Below are 18151 nucleotides of genomic sequence, written 5' to 3' on the forward strand. Positions count from 1 at the left end.
TCTTATTTCCTTAGCATAAGTCCCCAGAAAGAGCACTGTTAGTTCACAGGTTATGAGCATTTAAATGTTTCCTCTGTATATTTCTAGTGTTAGTTGCTCAGTCCTGTCCGACTCCATGCAACCCCATGGGCTATAGCCAGCCAGGCTCCTCTGGCCATGGAATTCTCCAGGCAAGAATACTGGAGTGGGTAATCATTCCCTTCTCCAGGGGATCTTCCCAACACAGGGATCGAACCCAGGTCTCCTTCATTGCAGGCAGATTCTTTACATATGAGCCAGCAGGGAAGCCTATTTAGCAGTATATTGCTAAATAGGTCCCAAAGGGCTGATTAACTTCTTCTCCCATCAGTGGAGTATAAAAATGTGCTTCCTACCCTTGAAACCTTGAATTTTAGATGTTATTTGATAACATCTTTGCTAATTTGATAAGTGAATCATATCTTGTCCTTATTTTAATTTGCAGTTCCTTGGTTATTATTAAGGTTGAAGGCTTTTCATTGTTAATTGGCCATTTGTATTTCCTTTCCTCTAAGTTTATGCATATTTCTGGTGCTCATGGACCATTGGCATTATCCATCTTCATCCTTAGGGCAAACACTCAATGCCTCTCTTCTGGAGCTGTGTGATCCCACAGAGAAGAGGGCCTGAGAAAATGCCACAGAATGTTTTCAGTTATTCTTAATATTTCCATAATAACCTTTTTGGGGACTTAATTTTTCAAGACTGTTTCACACTCTATTGTTGTTGTTTAGTCACTAAGTTGTGTCTGACTCTTTTGCAACCCCATGGATTGTAGCCCAGCTGGATCCTCTGTCCATGGGATTTCCCAAGCAAGAGTACTGGAATAGGTTGCCAATCCCTACTCCAGGGGGTCTTCCTGACCAGGAATTGAACCCGTGTCTCCTGCATTGCAGGTGGATTCTTTACCACTGCGTCACCAAGAAGCCTCATACTCTATTATGGGTCATGATGACACTGAATCTAGCATGATACAATGTCAGGTTCTGTTCTGAGGGCTTTGCATAGATTAATGCACCGAATCCTCACACCAACTCTACCAAGAAGCTACTATTTTTATAATCATTTACAGAAGAGGAAGCTAAGGAGAAAAAGCCCTGAGTATCTGTTTTGCCCCAGGTAAAACAGATAACAGGTGGCAGAGCTGGAGAGTTTCCATGCCAGGGTGTGTGAGCTTATCCACTTATCCACCCAGTACAACACTGTGGTTAACCCTAGAGGATCATGGACTTAATTTTCCCTAACAAGTCATCCTCAATGAATAATGTGTCTCCACATTAAAATGATAAGTGTTCTACATCACTCTGGTAAGTTTTTAATAATAAAATGATGGTTTTCAAAACGGAAGACGTTTTTTTCTGATTATAAAGGATCTGTTTATTTTGACATTTAAAATGTTCAGAGTTCATAAAATACAAAGAAAAATGATGCAAGTTCATCCTCCAGAAGTAGAAAAAGTGCAGTATAAAAAAATTTGAGCAGTCTGAAATTCTGCTTTCATATTATGGCAACAAAATCTGATAGCATGAGGGAGGGGATTAACGCATAAATCTTACCTGCTCTAAAAGAATTTCACACCACCCATTGACTATATATATATATATATATATATATATATATATATATATATATACAGTGGGTTATATATAACACTATAACATTTAGATGTTACTAAAGGAACATACAAACTGGGGGAAATTTAATTATTTAGGTACAACCTTTTTAAATTCAATTATAGAAATGAGATTTCACTTAAACAGAAGAAAAAAGCATTTAAAAACAGGCCAGATAACCTCGGATATTTGGGTGGCTTCCCCTAATTCTATTTCCCCTTCTATTTAGAACACTAATTTGTTGCATTTACTTTAACAAAAAGAATGTACCACACACTTAAGTTAATCAGACTTACATAGTAAATCATGGCTGAATGCAATTTAGATGCACACTGCATCCCTGAAACCATGCTACTGAAAACTGATGACTTCCATTTTATGAAGTCATGAAATGACTGACTGCTCTAAAAACTATGACAACTATTTAAAATCAACTGAGATTGATTTTTGGTTATTAGGGCTATTCAAAAATCATATAATCCTAAAACTATAAGCATAAGCACACTGTTCATATTTAATTTTAAAAATTTAAACAATAATTTTTAAAGCCTAAAATAGTCTTTATTTGAAAATCCTTTAAAACTAAACATTGATTATTCTTCTAAAATCATTAATTATCTCATGCCTTAATTGTCAGTGTTACCAAGTGAGAATTGATCCCATATATTTTCTGGTGTTAATACCTATTTCACCTGTTTCAAAATACTGTGAAAAATTATACTTCACAATGTAGGGACATGATATACTCAAGTAAAGGCAAGCACCATATCTTTATCCTCTTGTCTAACAATATACCTGTTTCATAGTAGACATGAAGCCAATAATTGTTGCCCATATTTTCTATCTAAAGGTAAATATATTAGATCTGGAATATTTTTTGTTTTCATGCCAGTATATCACTAAACTTCTCTTTCACTGAGTGTTTAAAATGTATAGGCTTAAGAAGAATAAAAAATATAGGATGTTACTTTGGTAGCAATCCAGTGATACCTCTGTTCTTGACCTCTTTTGAATCTCTTTGATTAAAAATCAAATATTTGATTGGATTTAAACTGTAGGGTTTTTTCCCCCCTTTCTCTGTTTTTACTTTTTCTATCTTCCACCCAATGTGGTAAGTACTGACCTATACAGAGTTGTACAATACAGAAAAAAGGGCAGAACGAAGGTATGTCCTAACTTCCCTTCTTACTCATCTGTAACTGTGAGCAAATTTCCCATCTGCAAAATAATAGGACCTAATATTGTTCCCTCATAACATCACCTAACAAAATCATACTACTACCTATCATTATAATATTTAACAACTGTCCCAGTCCTTGCCTATTCTTCAGTACTCTGTAATTTCTTTTCAATATCATTTTTATTTCTAATTATCCAAGGTAATCAAAGATGTGCTTTTTTTCAAAAATAGACTTCCACCAAAAAATAGAAAAATTCTAAAGATGTGGATGGGAAAAACCCCAAAAAGATAAACATTTAGAAAATCTGACAAAGAGTTGAAATGTTCCAAAATAGATGACATGATGATGAGATACTATGTGACAGTGAGTAAGTCCTGTCTTTTCTATTTCTGGTTTTGTTCAGAGCCAGCCAGGGGACAGGAGGGACTCGACAGCTCACGTGATCTTACATTCCCTGCCTCTGTTGCTGGGTCTGAAGGTGGCTTGGTGTGTCTCTCATTTCTAAGAGAAACGAGATGCGCCTTAGTCAGTGTGAAGCTGGCCTGTAAGACGGTATGGGCTCAGCCTGGCACTGGGGTGCTCTGGATTGTCCCATCAGTCCAGCAGCCTTGAGGACATTGCCTGGTCCGTCACTAGATGGGGGAGCAACCCTAAGTACCGTATTTCCATGCAATAGTGCGCAAAGGTACAAAGCAGGTGACAGAATGGAAGAAAGAGTCTCCTCGCCCCCTTCTATCTTTGCAGGGAGGCCCTAGAAGTCTTCCTGTCTTATCTCATTGTCCAGTGGAGGTTATGCCTACTTCTTGAACATACCTCTGTACCCTAAGATCAAAGTACCTGAACCAAATCAGCATTCCAGTGGGAAAGAAGGGGGTCAGAGGTAGGATATTTTAGATAGGCAATATAGTGTACCTAGTTTAGATGAACATACTTAATACAACAAGATAGGGAAAGATTTTAATTTTTTTTAACAACAGCAACAAAAACCCTGAGGTTCAAATACAATAAGTAACTTGTCTTAGACCACAAGACTACATAGGAATGGAGCAGGAATGAAATTCAAGTTTCTCTCACTAGAAATAGTTTCGTTCTTAACATTAAGTTCACGTATTAACTCCCCTTTGACTGTTAAATAATTTAACTGAAATGAGTACATTTGTTCTAGCTTTGTATGTGTACAAATTTATTGTATAAATAAAAATAACTCCCTCAACTCTGTCTGGTACGATATTAATTTCCATAAAGATCCTGAAAGGCTTAAGTAGAATTTACAATAGAAAGAGGATAGAACATCAGGAAATAGTAGATTTGAATACGGAGTAGATAGAGCGCCATGGGGCTTATTTTGTTTTAAAATACAAAACCAGCTACTAGTTAGAAGGCAAGAAAATTATTACTATTAATAATGAATGACAGTAATACACCAGCAGTGACTGAGATTCCTACAGTCTTTTCTGTTAGTTTAACAATGTAGGAAACAATATTGTTTATTCTAGTTTTGCTCTTGACTTCTACATTTTACCAGATTTGAGTATCACTTGTGATCATCTAAATGGTGATGAGACACCACAACCTACTGAAGACAGTGGGCGACCCACAGACCTCTCACACTAGAATGTTTTTGAGGCAGACTTGTTTTACTTATGCTGATGTTAAAGTGAGTTTCCTTTTTTTAAGCACATCTCAACTGGTCTAAATACAGCAGAGTCCCTGAAGGAAGCCATATTTAAATTAACTCTCCTCTGTATGGCTTTAAATTCTCACATTGACTGTTTGATTTTGCAATTTTTCTTACTTCCTGGCAAGGGCAAGTAAGTCTGTATGCTAAAGTACTATGTTCGAAATTGGCACTGTTATTAGTAACAGTAAGGATTTACCCAACAATTATTTGTGCAATTATTTATATTTTTTAAAAATACCTTTCTGTTGAATGAGCACTTGCAACATAGGTTTCCATCATGAGAATTAATTAGGCATAAAAAATCAGTGTGCATTCACAAAGACACAGTGTCGGTTTTGCCTTCCATAAAGTCTCATGTTCAAAGCTAGGATTTATGTAGAATTTCATTTAGAAATGTATCTATAATCACTGTGTTTCTACCTTCAAACTGAGCAGAAGGCTTAGGGCTGCAATATCTTACACCTACACACTGCAGCTGCCTTAGTTCTCTCATCTTTTTTTATTCTCTTCTTACCTTTAATTAAAATGCATTAAAGAAAGAAAAAAGAAACAAATGGTTGTAGAAAGTAGCATTTAAATGGAAACGACTGCTCTAAATGCTGCTGTTTAGGAAATACATGGCGTGATGTGCAACTTTGCAAGGTGTCAACAAGTACACAAGAGATAACGTAAGTATTATTGATTATGACGCTGGTTGGAGTAAAAGGACTGTTACTGGGATCTGACTTCCAGATGGAACTGTTCAGCCTATAAGCCAAAGCAACTCCTGAATCTTTCACTTTTTGAAAGTGTGTGTTTTCATAAAACTTACAAATGCACATAGCATTGAGTTACTTTTCCATTGCTACTATAGAAAGTTACCACAAGCTTGGTGGTTCACCGCATACAAATAATGTATTATCTTAAGAATTCTGGAGGTCAGAAGTCTGAAATGGTCTTTCTGGGCTAGAGACAAAGTGTTGGAAACATTCCGCTCCTCTCTGGAGGAGAATCTGTCTCCTTGCCTTTTCCAGCTTCTGCAAGCTGCCCTTAGAGCTTGGGTCCTTTCCATCTACAAAACAAGCAACGGCCAGTCCACTCACAGTCTATTCCTCTGGCACTGACTCTTCTGCCTTCCTCTGCTTTATGGACCTTGGTGATTACACTGAGCCCAAATGGACAATCCAGGATAATCTATCTCAAAACCAGCAGATTAGCAAATATGATTTCATCTGCTACCTTAATTCCCATTTACCCAGTAATTTAACATATGCAAAGGTTGCAAGTATTAGGACAGGGGCATTTTTTTTAGAGGCCATTGTTCTGCCAACCACAAATAGACACAGATATACCCCACTCTAATACAATTAGAACTATAAATATTTAGTAGTCCAGTATTTTCACTCAAAGATTTGACATATTTGAATATGTATAAACCATGCATATTTGAGCACTATATAACCTATGTATGCAAGTAATTACCACTTTGTATAATAAATGTACAGGCAAATTCATAAATATCTCTAAACAAAACAAGTCATGTGTTAAACGCACAAAATTAAGTCTAAGCTCTTTTGCTTCACTTCCCTGGTTTTTGCCTTGGCTGCTATGTCATACTTTATCCACCTGCTTGTTCTAATAAGGTGTTCACCAGCCACCTCTCTTCCAAAAAACAAAGGCATATAATCACATTTGTACACATACAAACCCACTTATGAGCACATGCCCACACAACTAATCAAGTCTCTGAATCCATCTCTCTACAGGAAGGAGAGTTTTTTCATCCTGATTTCCAAGGATTCGCCTTCCAGTTTCTGTTGTGAAATCCACTCCCATGATTCCAGGACTGAAGCCACTCTAACCCCATGATGCCTAATTCTAAGAAGGCTGCGGTTACACCTGCATTCAAAGTCTGAGTCCTCTATATCCTTTCAATGGAGGCATACACCACACATCCTGGTTCACCTCCAAGTGTAGACTCACAGTCTGAGAAATTGTATTTTGATTCTAGGAGGATCCTAGGATCCCAACTACGTGTTTCCTTGTATTAGGTTTAGACTGTAAGATCTTGCACACTCAAATTAATTTCTGGCATGGCTACTGAGAGGAAAATCATATTTATTACGCAATGAGTTTTGTTCTATTGAAAATGGAAGAGAAGTTACACTGGCAGAATTCACTCTGTCTTAAGTAACATGCTCAACCTAAAACAGCTTCTTAGGCAACTAAATTCCCTAAAAATTTTATTCTTCTAAGACATTAAATCATTGCAATAAATATATACTAAACACCTATTACGTGCCAGGCTCAGCTCTAGGCACATGGGATACATGAGTACACGAAAGAGAAAAACGACCCACGTCTAACATGTGTCATGTCACAGAGCAGAGCAGTACACTCAGGCCACCTCAGATAACGGGCTTCCCTGGTGCCTCAGACAGGAAAGAATCCACCTGCAACGTGGGAGACCTGGGTTTGATCCCTGGGTTGGGAAATAAAGGACTTTGTCATAAGAATCCACAACGCAGGAAGGAAACAATGGCAGCCTGCCTTTACCATGGTCTTGTTCTCCCCTAGGCCTGCTTCTCTTTCCACTTCTATTGTGCCTCGTGATTTACCTTTTGGTGTACCCTTTGACATACCCTCTCATCACTAGAATGCAAACTTCGAGACGGCGGGCAGGGGATTTCCTTGATGTGGGTCACAGCACAATCTTCATGGCTCAGAACAGTGTCTGGCACACAGTAGGTTCTCAAGAGTTTATTTGTTGAATGAATGAATAAATAAGTGAGCTTTGCCTCTTGGCCCATTCCTGGTTACTTTCCTCCTCAGCTCCCGTGTCATCCTTTATCCAGTCTCTATGATCTGGCACATGCTGAAACAAAAGAAGTACTAGTATTTTGTAACTTCAGCTCTCATAGTTTTCATTTCTTCATCTGTAAAATGAGGGCAATAAAGGTTTTACTGGTTATCTACTTCTGTATAATAAATGACCCCCCCAATTTAGTGGCTTATAACCATAAAAAACAATAAAGGGGTATTATTTCATATAATTTTTAGGTGCCAGAAATCTGGGATTGGCTTCGCTGGGTCCCTAGCACCAGGGTCTACTAGCCAAGGGCTCTCATGAAGTTGCAGTTAGGAAACTGGCTAGAGCTACAGTTATCGGAGGCTTAACTGGGGCTGAAGCTTTACTTCTGGGTTTATTTCTGCATTGCTGGCAAATAATGCAGGTTGTTGATCGGAAGCCTCAATTCCTCAGTTTGCGGTCCTTTTCACAAAACTGCCTGGAGTGTCCTAATGACATGGAGCTGGCTTCCCTCAGAGCGACCCAAGAGTGAGCAAGGCAGAAGCCACGTGCCTTGTGTCATCTAGCCTCGAAAGCTACACACCATTCTTTCTGCAGTATCCTACTAGTTACACAGATCAGCCCTGTTCATGCTAAGAGGAGATACAGAGGCGCAAATACCAGGAGGTGAGGATCACGGGGGAATCATCATCTTCAAGTCTGGCCACCAGAAGATCTTTAGCAGGATGGTGGTTGGCATTTAAGTAAATCAGACATGTAAAGTACCTGGCATGGTGCCAAGTACACAGTAATTAGGAAATAGCTCTGTTTGGGTGCTCAGGTTTTGCTAAGCTTTTAATATATATAAAGTGATAGAAAATTCTCTCTCAGTGTTTTCTGTAGACGTCTGCCTTTATCTGTGGAATTCACTCTCTTTCTTATCCATTCATTCAACAAGACTGCCTTCCTCAAATACTGTAGAATGTGTCAACCGTATTCACCTAAAATAAACATTCTTGACACCAACCACAAGGGGAAATAATGCCCCTCAATGGTATGAGAACGCACTATTTCTTGGCATCTGTGCAATGACATTATCTCCTGGATTTCCAGGGTAAACCTGAGGTCGGGTGGCGGTAAGTAAGTTGGCCACCTTCTCTAGCCCACTCTGATCACTTTGACCCTTTCAACATTACCTTCTCTGCTTCCAACCTTTCTGCACACAGAGAGAAGTCTATCATGGCCTCAGTCTGGATGTCATGAAAGCAGACCTCTGTGGCCTCAGTAATAAAGAACTGTGCCGAAATAAAAGGGATAAGGAAGCGGATGAGAACAAGTTTTTGACAGAGGACTGAAGACCAAGCTGGGGGCAGAGAAAAAAAAAGTCCTTCTGAAACGAACTTTTGTCAAATCTGAGATCAAATCATAGGAAAAGGAGAAATTTTGAAAACCTCATTCCTCTTGATTTTGTTTGAATGATAAGCTGTTGATGAGTGCTTGCCTATATGCATTATTTTTGCACATTTGAAGAAACTAATCATAAGCCTCCCCTGAAGCCGGCACCTGTTCAATTCTGTACTGCCGGCAAGGGTGCCACAGGACCAGAGGCCTCACTCCAGGAAGTCATCCCAAGATTAAACTTCAGCTGGAACGCTGGGAGAAGCTGGTATGCTGAGTCAATACCAAGTCCCAGGTTTAATTTGATGTTTTCCACGCACGATCAAAACCGTGGTTTTTCCTAACTGTGGAGTTATTGCCTCCTCTGCTTTCTTTTATGGGTTCCCTGTAGAGTGTGTGTTATGCTCTGATATCTGAAATTGATTGTGCAGGTTCTATTTCAAGGGTGATAATAAACTTGGTACAAAAGCTGGGGTTAGTGAAGGTGACTATTAACCTTCCTTCTAATACGGTCAATTGATTTTGCCCTGTGGCACAAACTGATTTCCACTATGATCTGCTGATGACTTCAATTTAAATATAACATATAGATGAAGAATTAGAAATGGAAGAGAAATCGTTGTCTGAATTTTTGCACAGAGAGCTGAAAAGAGTTATCCTTCCTTATGTCCAGACTATTATTATAAATGTTGTCATTAACAAATTCATAGACAGATTAAAACCTTTTATTAACTGTTATGTGGGGATGAACATGTACAGAATATCACATTTTCCCACTTACTTATGAAGGTAGAGATCAACATGCCAAAAATCTTGAAGCAATTTTAAAATCAAAATGATCCTTGTCATTGTGTGGTGAAAGAAAGTTAAGTTTTAGAATTAGATAAACCAGACTTACTGTCTTCAGTTTCTTTATCTGCCAAGGAAACAAAGAATTCCTGCTCATTAGTTCTGTGAAGGTTAAATTATTTAACGTCTGTAGCACCTAGAAGAATAGTAGGTGAATGTTGAGTAAAATGTGAGTTCTCTTCTTTCTTGGAATGGTTTTTACAATATATGTACAATTGTTGTTATTGTTTCTTCATTTCTGGGTCTAAAGAATCTCAGGTTTTATCCTCATTTGCTACAACAGATTTCCTTCAGATCTCATATTGACTGGGTTACAGATGAGTTACCCAATGACTGAGAAATAAATCTCTGAACATTTTATTGTCATCTTAAAACATGAATATAGGTTGGATCACAACTGGTTTGGCATTAATCAAAATATATGCAACAATTACAGTTGTTCTTTATATGGCAGTTTTCACTGGTGCCTTGTGACCTGTTCACTATCTTGAGTGAAAGTCAAGTAAATCTCATTTTTGTGGTTAAAAAAGTCTTTATTTCTAAATGATTAGTTAGCTAGAAAAACAATAAATATCCTAACTCAAGACCTGGGTGAGAAAGAGATCCGATACTGCTTGTAAATTCTCTGCTGCAAACAAAATCAGCATTTATATGATGTAAGAACCATGTCAACCCATAACCAGTCTTTGTACACATGATTTTAAGTTTCCAAAATTAGGATTAAAAAGATATCCAACAAGGACCAAATGGGAACATGATACAGGTATTTCTAGAGTTACTTAGAAATTACTTTGTAAAACAAACTTTGATATTCATGGATTGAGAATAAAGATGCCTCTGGATAGCTTAAAGCAACATTATGAAAGTGGACAAATGCTATATTAGCATAGTATTTACTCCTGCTCAAGTAGAAAGCCAAACTTCTATTTCTTTTTATTATGCCTTTTGAAGACTGGCATAATATTGGAGGAGAAAACCAATTTACTTAAGAATTAAAACAGTAACTTTGAAAACAAAGCCCCAGGAAGCTCAAGGACATGGTAATAATTATACCTCCAGAATGAGGCAGCAAAATCTGTATCTTTTACTGAAAAAGATTGGGGTGGACAACAGCTATAAAAAGACTGAGGATTTTGGACACTTTAGTACCTTAAAAATGGGAAGACAAATGCTGTGAGGTTTTTACTGAAAACCTTGTGCTAAAGAAATTAATACATATCCAGAGCTATGGCATATGTATATTGCGTTTGGAAATATCCTGATGTGTTTAATGCAAATTCTTAAACACAGCAGGATAAGTTTGTTCACTAGGTTGTGTCTCTTTTGCAACCCCATGGACTGTAGCCCACCAGGCTCCTCTGTCCGTAGGATTTCCCAGGCAAAAATACTGGAGGGGGTTGCCATTTCTTTCTCCAAGGAATCTTCCTGATCCAGGGATCAAACCAGGTCTCCTGCTTGGCAGGCAGATTCTTTACCATTTTTTACCACAATATATTACCTAAAGTAATACATTCAAGACACTATATGCATCTCATCCATGGTTTAAATTCGGATTAAGGGGCAAAACAGAAGGCCTGGTTTGTTTATTATATGAAACATAATTTAATAATCAGTGAGTTAAAAGTGCTAATTGACTCAACACAGTAAAATGTCTTTTTACACTAACTCTCAGTAGTCCGTTTCCCTGAATTTGTTATGCCTGTGATGCCATGTTGGAAAGCCAGGGCCTTCCTTGGTATGATAGCTGATATGGGTTTGACTTCTCGCTGGATTTGCTTGCTCAGTTGATTTTGTAATATTTCTCGTTAGATTTTCTGTATTTGTGTTCTGAAACACTTTTTCTCTCTACATATAGAATTTTATTACAAAAGGTAAGTGGGCTTCGCTGGTAGCTCAGACAATAAAGAATCTACCTGCAATGCAAGAGACCTGGGGTCCATCCCTGGTTTAGGAATACTCCCTGAGAAGAGAATGGCCAACCACTCCAGTATTCTTGCCTGGAGAATTCCATGGACTAAACAAGCCTGGCAGGCTACAGCTCATGGGGTTGCAAAGAGTCTAACACAACTGAGCAACTAACACAACAACAACGTTAAACTACAAAGATAGTATGTGTGTTGAAGGAATCATCTGAGGGGCTGCAGATAGCAAAATGTTTGTGTAAACTAAAAAATGTTTTCTTACTAGAAACTCATTTGACAACTTAAATCTGTGGGTATGTAGGCAGATTTTATAAACTCAGGGCTGGGACTACTAGAGAGGCCAATTTTGTTGCTTTGGCCTTGGTTCTAGAAAAAACTACTTAGATTTTTTTTTTAATTGCTTGAAACTTTCACAAGAGCAGAGTATTAAGCCAAGCACTGGCCCTTCTGAGCTTGGGGCCCCAAGTGACTGCGTGTGTCCCACACCCATGCAGCGGGTCCAGACTGATGGGTACATGCATTTCATGCAAGAAAAGTAGAGATCTATTTGTTGAGAGGTCTAGCAGATCAACTCGACCTTGGAGAATGGAAAGAACTTTGAAGAATGGATAGAACTATCTGGGCAAAAAAAAAAAAAAATTGTGTTGCGCCTCCCCTCCCCCACTCCATGGAATTACAAATGTTTTTTTGTTTTTTTGTTTTTTTTAATGAGACTTACTAGGGAAAAGAGATTTTTAAGTGAAGGGAAGGGAGATAAGATAACAGAACTAAATTTGAATTTTCTAATAAGAAAAAAGCAACCCAAAGTATTTTGAGAATTGATGCAAGATCATATCAATTTAGGAAGATGTCTCTGGTAGCAGCAGAACAGAAGAATTGATTTGATGAAGGAGGCCCCGGGCAGTCGGAACTCTGCAGGTGAGAGTGACGTACTCCTTAACTGGGGAGTGGCAAGGTTCTCTGTTTCTATTCTCCGCAATGTGATGTGTGCTTTTATCTTCCCCCACACAAAGCAACAATCTGTTTCTGTTCTGAAGACATCTTCAATTATACAGTGCCAGCCAAAGGAAAGCATAATGGAATTTTAACCAGATTTCTTTATCTCTGTAGACAGCTTTTCAGGAATATCTCCATTCGGGTTATAGAAGGAGAGCCTGAGAACACCCAAATGTGCCTTGAAAACCTATCATCTTTTCTTGGCCTTTCAGACAGAATTGCATTCCAGAAACACCGGGTCAGTCTGTATTCCAGGTCATGCCTTGAAGACAGCACCGGTAAACCCTCGAGCTCACCATCGTCAAATAGAAGAGCAAGTCGCTACACGTTGCTGTGTCTGCCTCTCATCCTGTCATTTGTTGAAGACAAACTGTCTTCAACAGTGAGAAATGCAAACCTTCTTCCTTCCTTATCTGGTTTTCTTATAATAACTCAGCCTTGAGTCAGAGGTACAGGTTCAGCCTCCCCAAAGTGCTGCTGTCATATAGAAGGAGATCCTTTTGGCCCCTAATTTACCATGTCTTAAGGAAAGCTAAAAAGTTCAGAGCTACAAGGATAGGATCAGCCATCCCTGAGAACGGGGAATGCACACAGGGAGCTGTATTTCAGCATCTACAAGATAGAGGGAATGGAATCTTATCCTGTGTTGCATCCCAAAGAAACAGGAGAAAAAGACAAATAGAAGTTAATGTCAATGGAGTATTAAAATGAATTAATAATATTAAGGAAGAACTTTCCTTAAGGTAATTTCAGAGCTTTTTTTTTCTTCTTTTCTTTTGCTCCTCCATTAAACTTTTACTCTTGCTGTTAAACTGAACAAATGACTTAAGTCTTTTCAAGCCTCAGATTCCTTACCTGGGAAAGGAACAGATACTTGCTAAGATCCCTTCAGCATGAGAACATAGCCTTGACATTCTCTGGCTTGATGAACCTCTGTCTCGGGTGCCTGTGTGGGGAGTGAGAGAGAAGGGTTCACATTCTTGCCTAAATACTTGCCCGCAAAACACCCATTCCCTTGACTGCAGCACTCATCTCCATAAATGTATTTCTTAAACATGGGTAGTTACCTTGTTATTTTCTCTGGGATAATGTGTAGATTACAGGCAATAATTAACATTCCTGCCACCACGTGCAGCCAGTTGAGGACTGAGTCAGCAGCTGCCGGTCAAGCTCAGAGTGTGGGTGCAGGTAGGTGGCAGGGCAGATGTATTCAGAGGAATCAGAAAATGCACGCATTTCCAGGGCTCTAAGAATAGAGAGGTTCAGCAGCCCCTTGAATTAGAATTTCCTCTGCAGGTCTCTTTCATAATTCCAACCAGCCTTTAATAACTTCTTTTCATATTAGTTGCTCTTTTAAAAACTCTGACCATTCACTGTTTGCATTTCTAATGTGCTATACACACACAGAAAGATGTCTGATATTTGCACAGAGATAATTTTGCTATTTGGAATATGCACAGCAATAAGAGCTAAGAGAAATGGCCCTTGGGAAATCTCTATTTTCTGGAATCTGGGTTGTAGAAAAAGAGCTATGTCAGAATCCCATAGTATGCCAAAGAGTGAAGTGAATAATGGGGTGGGGATCTATCATGGTCCAAGAAGCAAAGCCTTCCCAGGGGACCACAAAGGTAGTAGGTGTGGTTGGGAAATTATGAGTATGAGAAAGCTGTAGGCATTTACTGCTCTCCTAGAAAAGGCTTATGGGGTGAGGATGGGCAGTTTCTGAGAGCATTTTCCACTCACTGTTGTTCAGTTGCTCAGTCGTGTCTGACTCTTTGTGATCCCATGGACTGCAGCACACCAAGTTTCTCTGTCCTTCACTATCTCCAGAACTTTGCTCAAACTCATGTCCATTGAGTCTGTGATGCCATTAAACCATCTTGCCCTCTGTCACCCACTTCTCCTCCTGCCCTCAATCTTTCCCAGCATCAGGGTCTTTTCCAGTGACTCAGCTCTTCGCCTCAGGTGGCAAAGTACTGGAGTTTCAGCTTCAGCATCAGTCCTTCCAATGAACACCCAGGACTGATCTCCTTTAGGATGGACTGGTTGGATCTCCTTGCAGTCCAAGGGACTCTCAAGAGTCTTCTCCAACACCACAGTTCAAAAGCATCAATTCTTCGGTGCTGAGCCTTTATGGTTGAACTCTCACATCTGTACATGACTACTGGAAAAACCATAGCTTTGACTAGATGGACCTTTGTCAGCAATGTGATGTCTTGCTTTTTAATACTCGGAAATACTTCCAAGAAAGTGCCAGGAGTAATTCTGAACTTCTGTTATTGAGCTGCAGAAATAGAGCAAGAAATTGCAATGTTAGGGGGCAATAATACTATAGCTAGTTGTCTAAAAATACTAATAACCATGATGCCAGTGTTTCAATGTCTTTAGGTTTTTCAGTCAGTGCAATATGGGAGTGCAGATATCTATTGATAAACAATAGAACCACACACCAGTAAACTGCCTCCCAGTCTGTGTACACTCAAGTGTAATGTTTCCCGCCGTTTTAATGTATATTGAAAACCAGGTTCAAAGAAGTTTATTTGTATACATATAGCTGATTCACTTTGCTGGGCAGTTGAAACTAACACAACATTTTAAGACAACTATACTCCAGTAAAAATTAACTTAAAAAGAATTTTAGTGACTTTGCCCCAGGTCGCTTAGAAAAGGGCAGAGCTTATAGATCCCAAGGCTTAGACAGTCTTTTATTTTTAACTGGAAATGCAAATCAAACCTACAATGAGGTATCACATCACACTGGTCAGAATGCTGCTGCTGAGTCACGTCAGTCGTGACCGACTCTGTGCGACCCCATAGATGGCAGCCCACCAGGCTCCCCCGTCCCTGGGATTCTCCAGGCAGGAACACGGGAGTGGGTTGCCATTTCCTTCTCCAATGCATGAAAGTGAAAAGTGAAAATGAAGTTGCTCAGTCGTGTCTGACTCTTAGCAACCCCATGGACTGCAGGCAGCCCACCAGGCGCCTCCGTCCATGGGATTTTCCAGGCAAGAGTACTGGAGAGGGTTACCGAATGGTTATTATCAAAAAACCTACAGACAATAAATGCTGGAGAGGGTGTGGAGAAAACACTACCCTCCTACACTGCTGGTGTGAATATAAGTTGGTGTAGCCACTATGGAGAACAGTATGAGAGTTCCTTAAAAAACTAAAAATAGAACTAATATATGACCCAGCAACCCCACTACTGGGCATATATTGAGCGAAAACCATAATTCAAAAACACACACGCACCCCAGTATTCACTGCAGCAGTATTTACCATGCATGGGAAATCTTGTTGACTGCCTGCATTATAACAGCTTTACCTCTCAAGTAAGAATGGTTTTAATTGCACACAAGTCTCTTCATTTTCTTTAAACCACTCACCATGTTGTTTCTGTCTCATTCTTCTTAAAAACAGTTTGTCAGCTTTAATATGTTTCAATTAGAATATTATGCACAGACATGAACACAATGAGGAGAAATTTCTCTTTTGCTTCTATGTTTTGAAATTCCATTTGATGCTGATATTAGTACCTTTGAATTTGTGATTATTTTTGTTTTATTTCATTTTTGCCTCTATTTCTGGTATGCCTACATAGAATCAAAATGCAAGAATTTGCAGCAGAAGGGACAAAATAGTTCAATCCAAAGAGATTGGTGAACTTGGCTAAATGCACAAAACCTAAGTCATGAGTTTTAATTTCCGTTCCATTACCAATTCAGTCATATTTTTTACTAGAGGCAGTGGGTGAATTTGAATTAAATAGCAAAGTTTCTTAAATTGGTTTCATCTTGTTTTCTTCCTGTATTGTTGCACACCTGTGCACACCTGTTTTTTTGTTTTTTGTTTTTAAATGCTACTACATACAAGCATCTTCTCATTTGAAAGAAAGTTTGCATTCATTTGAAAGGTATGAGCTGCTCCTTTTACCTTTACCATCTTGCTGTAGAAGGTCATGCATCTCACAGTATGTATCTCTCTGTTACAATTTGCTTCCAGCTGAGCAGAAAGGCTGAGCCAAGTTCAATGTGTCTAACACACCTCTCATGGGCACAGAGAGGCTGCAGATGCTGGCAGAGTCAGAGAAGTACTGGATCCCTCTTTACTGGCATGTTGCAGCTAATTGACGCCCTGTGGATTCCTTGCTCCACGTCCGATATGGCCCTTTACAATCCTTCTAATTTCGTTGAACTGTGGACATAGCTCAGAGACACACAGATATGTCACAGTGGTCCAGGAGAAAGTCTTAAAGAGCTCTGAGTCAATCTACTTCTTTTGTGGTCACTGTGGCAATATTACAATGAAAAGAAAAAAAGGACAGTTGTATTCTATCAACAAATTCTAAATATGGACTAAGTAAAATATGTCAAAGCCAAATAGCATGTGATTTCACTATTATGTGGAAATCGAAACAAAACAAAACCAATGAAAGTAACAAAACAGAAACAGTGTCAGAGAACAAACAAGTGTTGCCAGAGGAGGACAGGGTGGTGGGGAAAAGGTAAATAAGCGGGCAGAGGTGGGGATGGGGAATTGGAGGAAGGCCACCAAAGGGTACAAACTTCCAGTTATAAGACAAATAAGCTCTAGGGATGTAATGTACAACATGATGAATATAATTGATCTTTAATAAATATAAATCATTTCAAATCTTTAAATGTATTATTTAACAACACTGCTGTATGTTATGCTATCGTCCAGTTACTAAGTCGTGTCCAATTCTGCAATCCCATGAACTGCAGCTCATCAGGCTTCCCTATCCTTCAGTATCTCCTGGAATTTGCTCAAACGCATGTCCACTGAGTAACTTTCATATATTACAAGTGTGCTGTAGGTTATATATAAAAGTTAAAGGAGTAAACCTTAAGAGTTTTCATCACAAGGGAAATCTTTTTCTTTTTCCTCTCTTGTATCTATATGAGATGAGGGATATTCACTAAACTCACTGTGGTCATCGTTCATGATGTAGTTAAGTCATGTCATTATTCTGTATTTCTTAAACTTATACAGTGATGTATGGCAATTAAATCTCAATAAAACTTAAGAAAAATATGTTTGTAATAAAATAAAAAATAAATTCCAAACATACAAAAGTTTCAGAGATACGAAGAGAGCTACCTCAGCCCTGGGCCTACTCTTTACTAAACTATTAACTAGGACCAAAGGCTAAAACCTCTGTGAGACGTAACTCTCTCTCATATAAAATGGAAACTGACAAGAATTCCCCAGGAATATATAATAATTACATAAAATAACATGTGTAAAAATGGAGGGACATATTAAAGTATTGGAATTTTACTAAAGTATGAGAATATCCTTGGGCTTTTTAAAAAGTGGTCACATTAGGGAATTTTTAATTTTTATTTAAATATGGCAGCTTTGACATAACCTGAACAGTTTCAAAATAATGTTCTAGGAAGCCACATGTGCCAAAACATAAAGTTAAGGGCAAGTTGTGTGTATATACAGCATTTCTTTCCTTCTTGGACCATTTCTTTTCTCTGTTGCCTTTTCACTTTCTTGATAATTTATTTATTCTCTCGACATACACGGAACCAAGTTTATTTTTCTTCATCTAGCTTAAGACACACAAAACCAATGTGTCATACTTATGCATTTTTCTATCAGCCAGGTGTATTTTTTTAAAAAAGTCTTAATTTTTTGATTCCTGCTCTTACCAGAAAACTCAATAACAGAAATATAGCCCCAGGGGTAGACATTCA

The 18151-nt window shown here is 38.6% G+C and overlaps 1 long non-coding RNA gene across 9 annotated transcripts in view; it reads right to left on the reverse strand.

The window, feature by feature from the left end:
* The window catches only part of LOC110135089 (uncharacterized), a 77190-nt gene that overhangs the window by 46991 nt on the left and 12048 nt on the right, over positions 1-18151 (reverse strand). For 6 of the 9 annotated variants that reach the window (XR_011485154.1, XR_011485153.1, XR_011485152.1 and 3 more), the window contains 4 exons: positions 16359-16712; positions 14169-14709; positions 13281-13371; positions 7115-7347 (listed from right to left, as the gene is read on the reverse strand). This is a non-coding gene — a long non-coding RNA (uncharacterized lncRNA). Of the gene's footprint in view, positions 1-7114; positions 7348-8456; positions 8556-13280; positions 13372-14168; positions 14710-16358; positions 16713-18151 lie in introns of all 9 variants that reach the window. The other 3 variants (XR_011485157.1, XR_011485156.1, XR_011485150.1) reach the window with 2 other exon arrangements.

This window comes from Odocoileus virginianus, chromosome 32 (genome assembly GCF_023699985.2).
Source record: "Odocoileus virginianus isolate 20LAN1187 ecotype Illinois chromosome 32, Ovbor_1.2, whole genome shotgun sequence".
In the NCBI taxonomy this organism is placed as follows: Eukaryota; Metazoa; Chordata; class Mammalia; order Artiodactyla; family Cervidae; genus Odocoileus; species Odocoileus virginianus.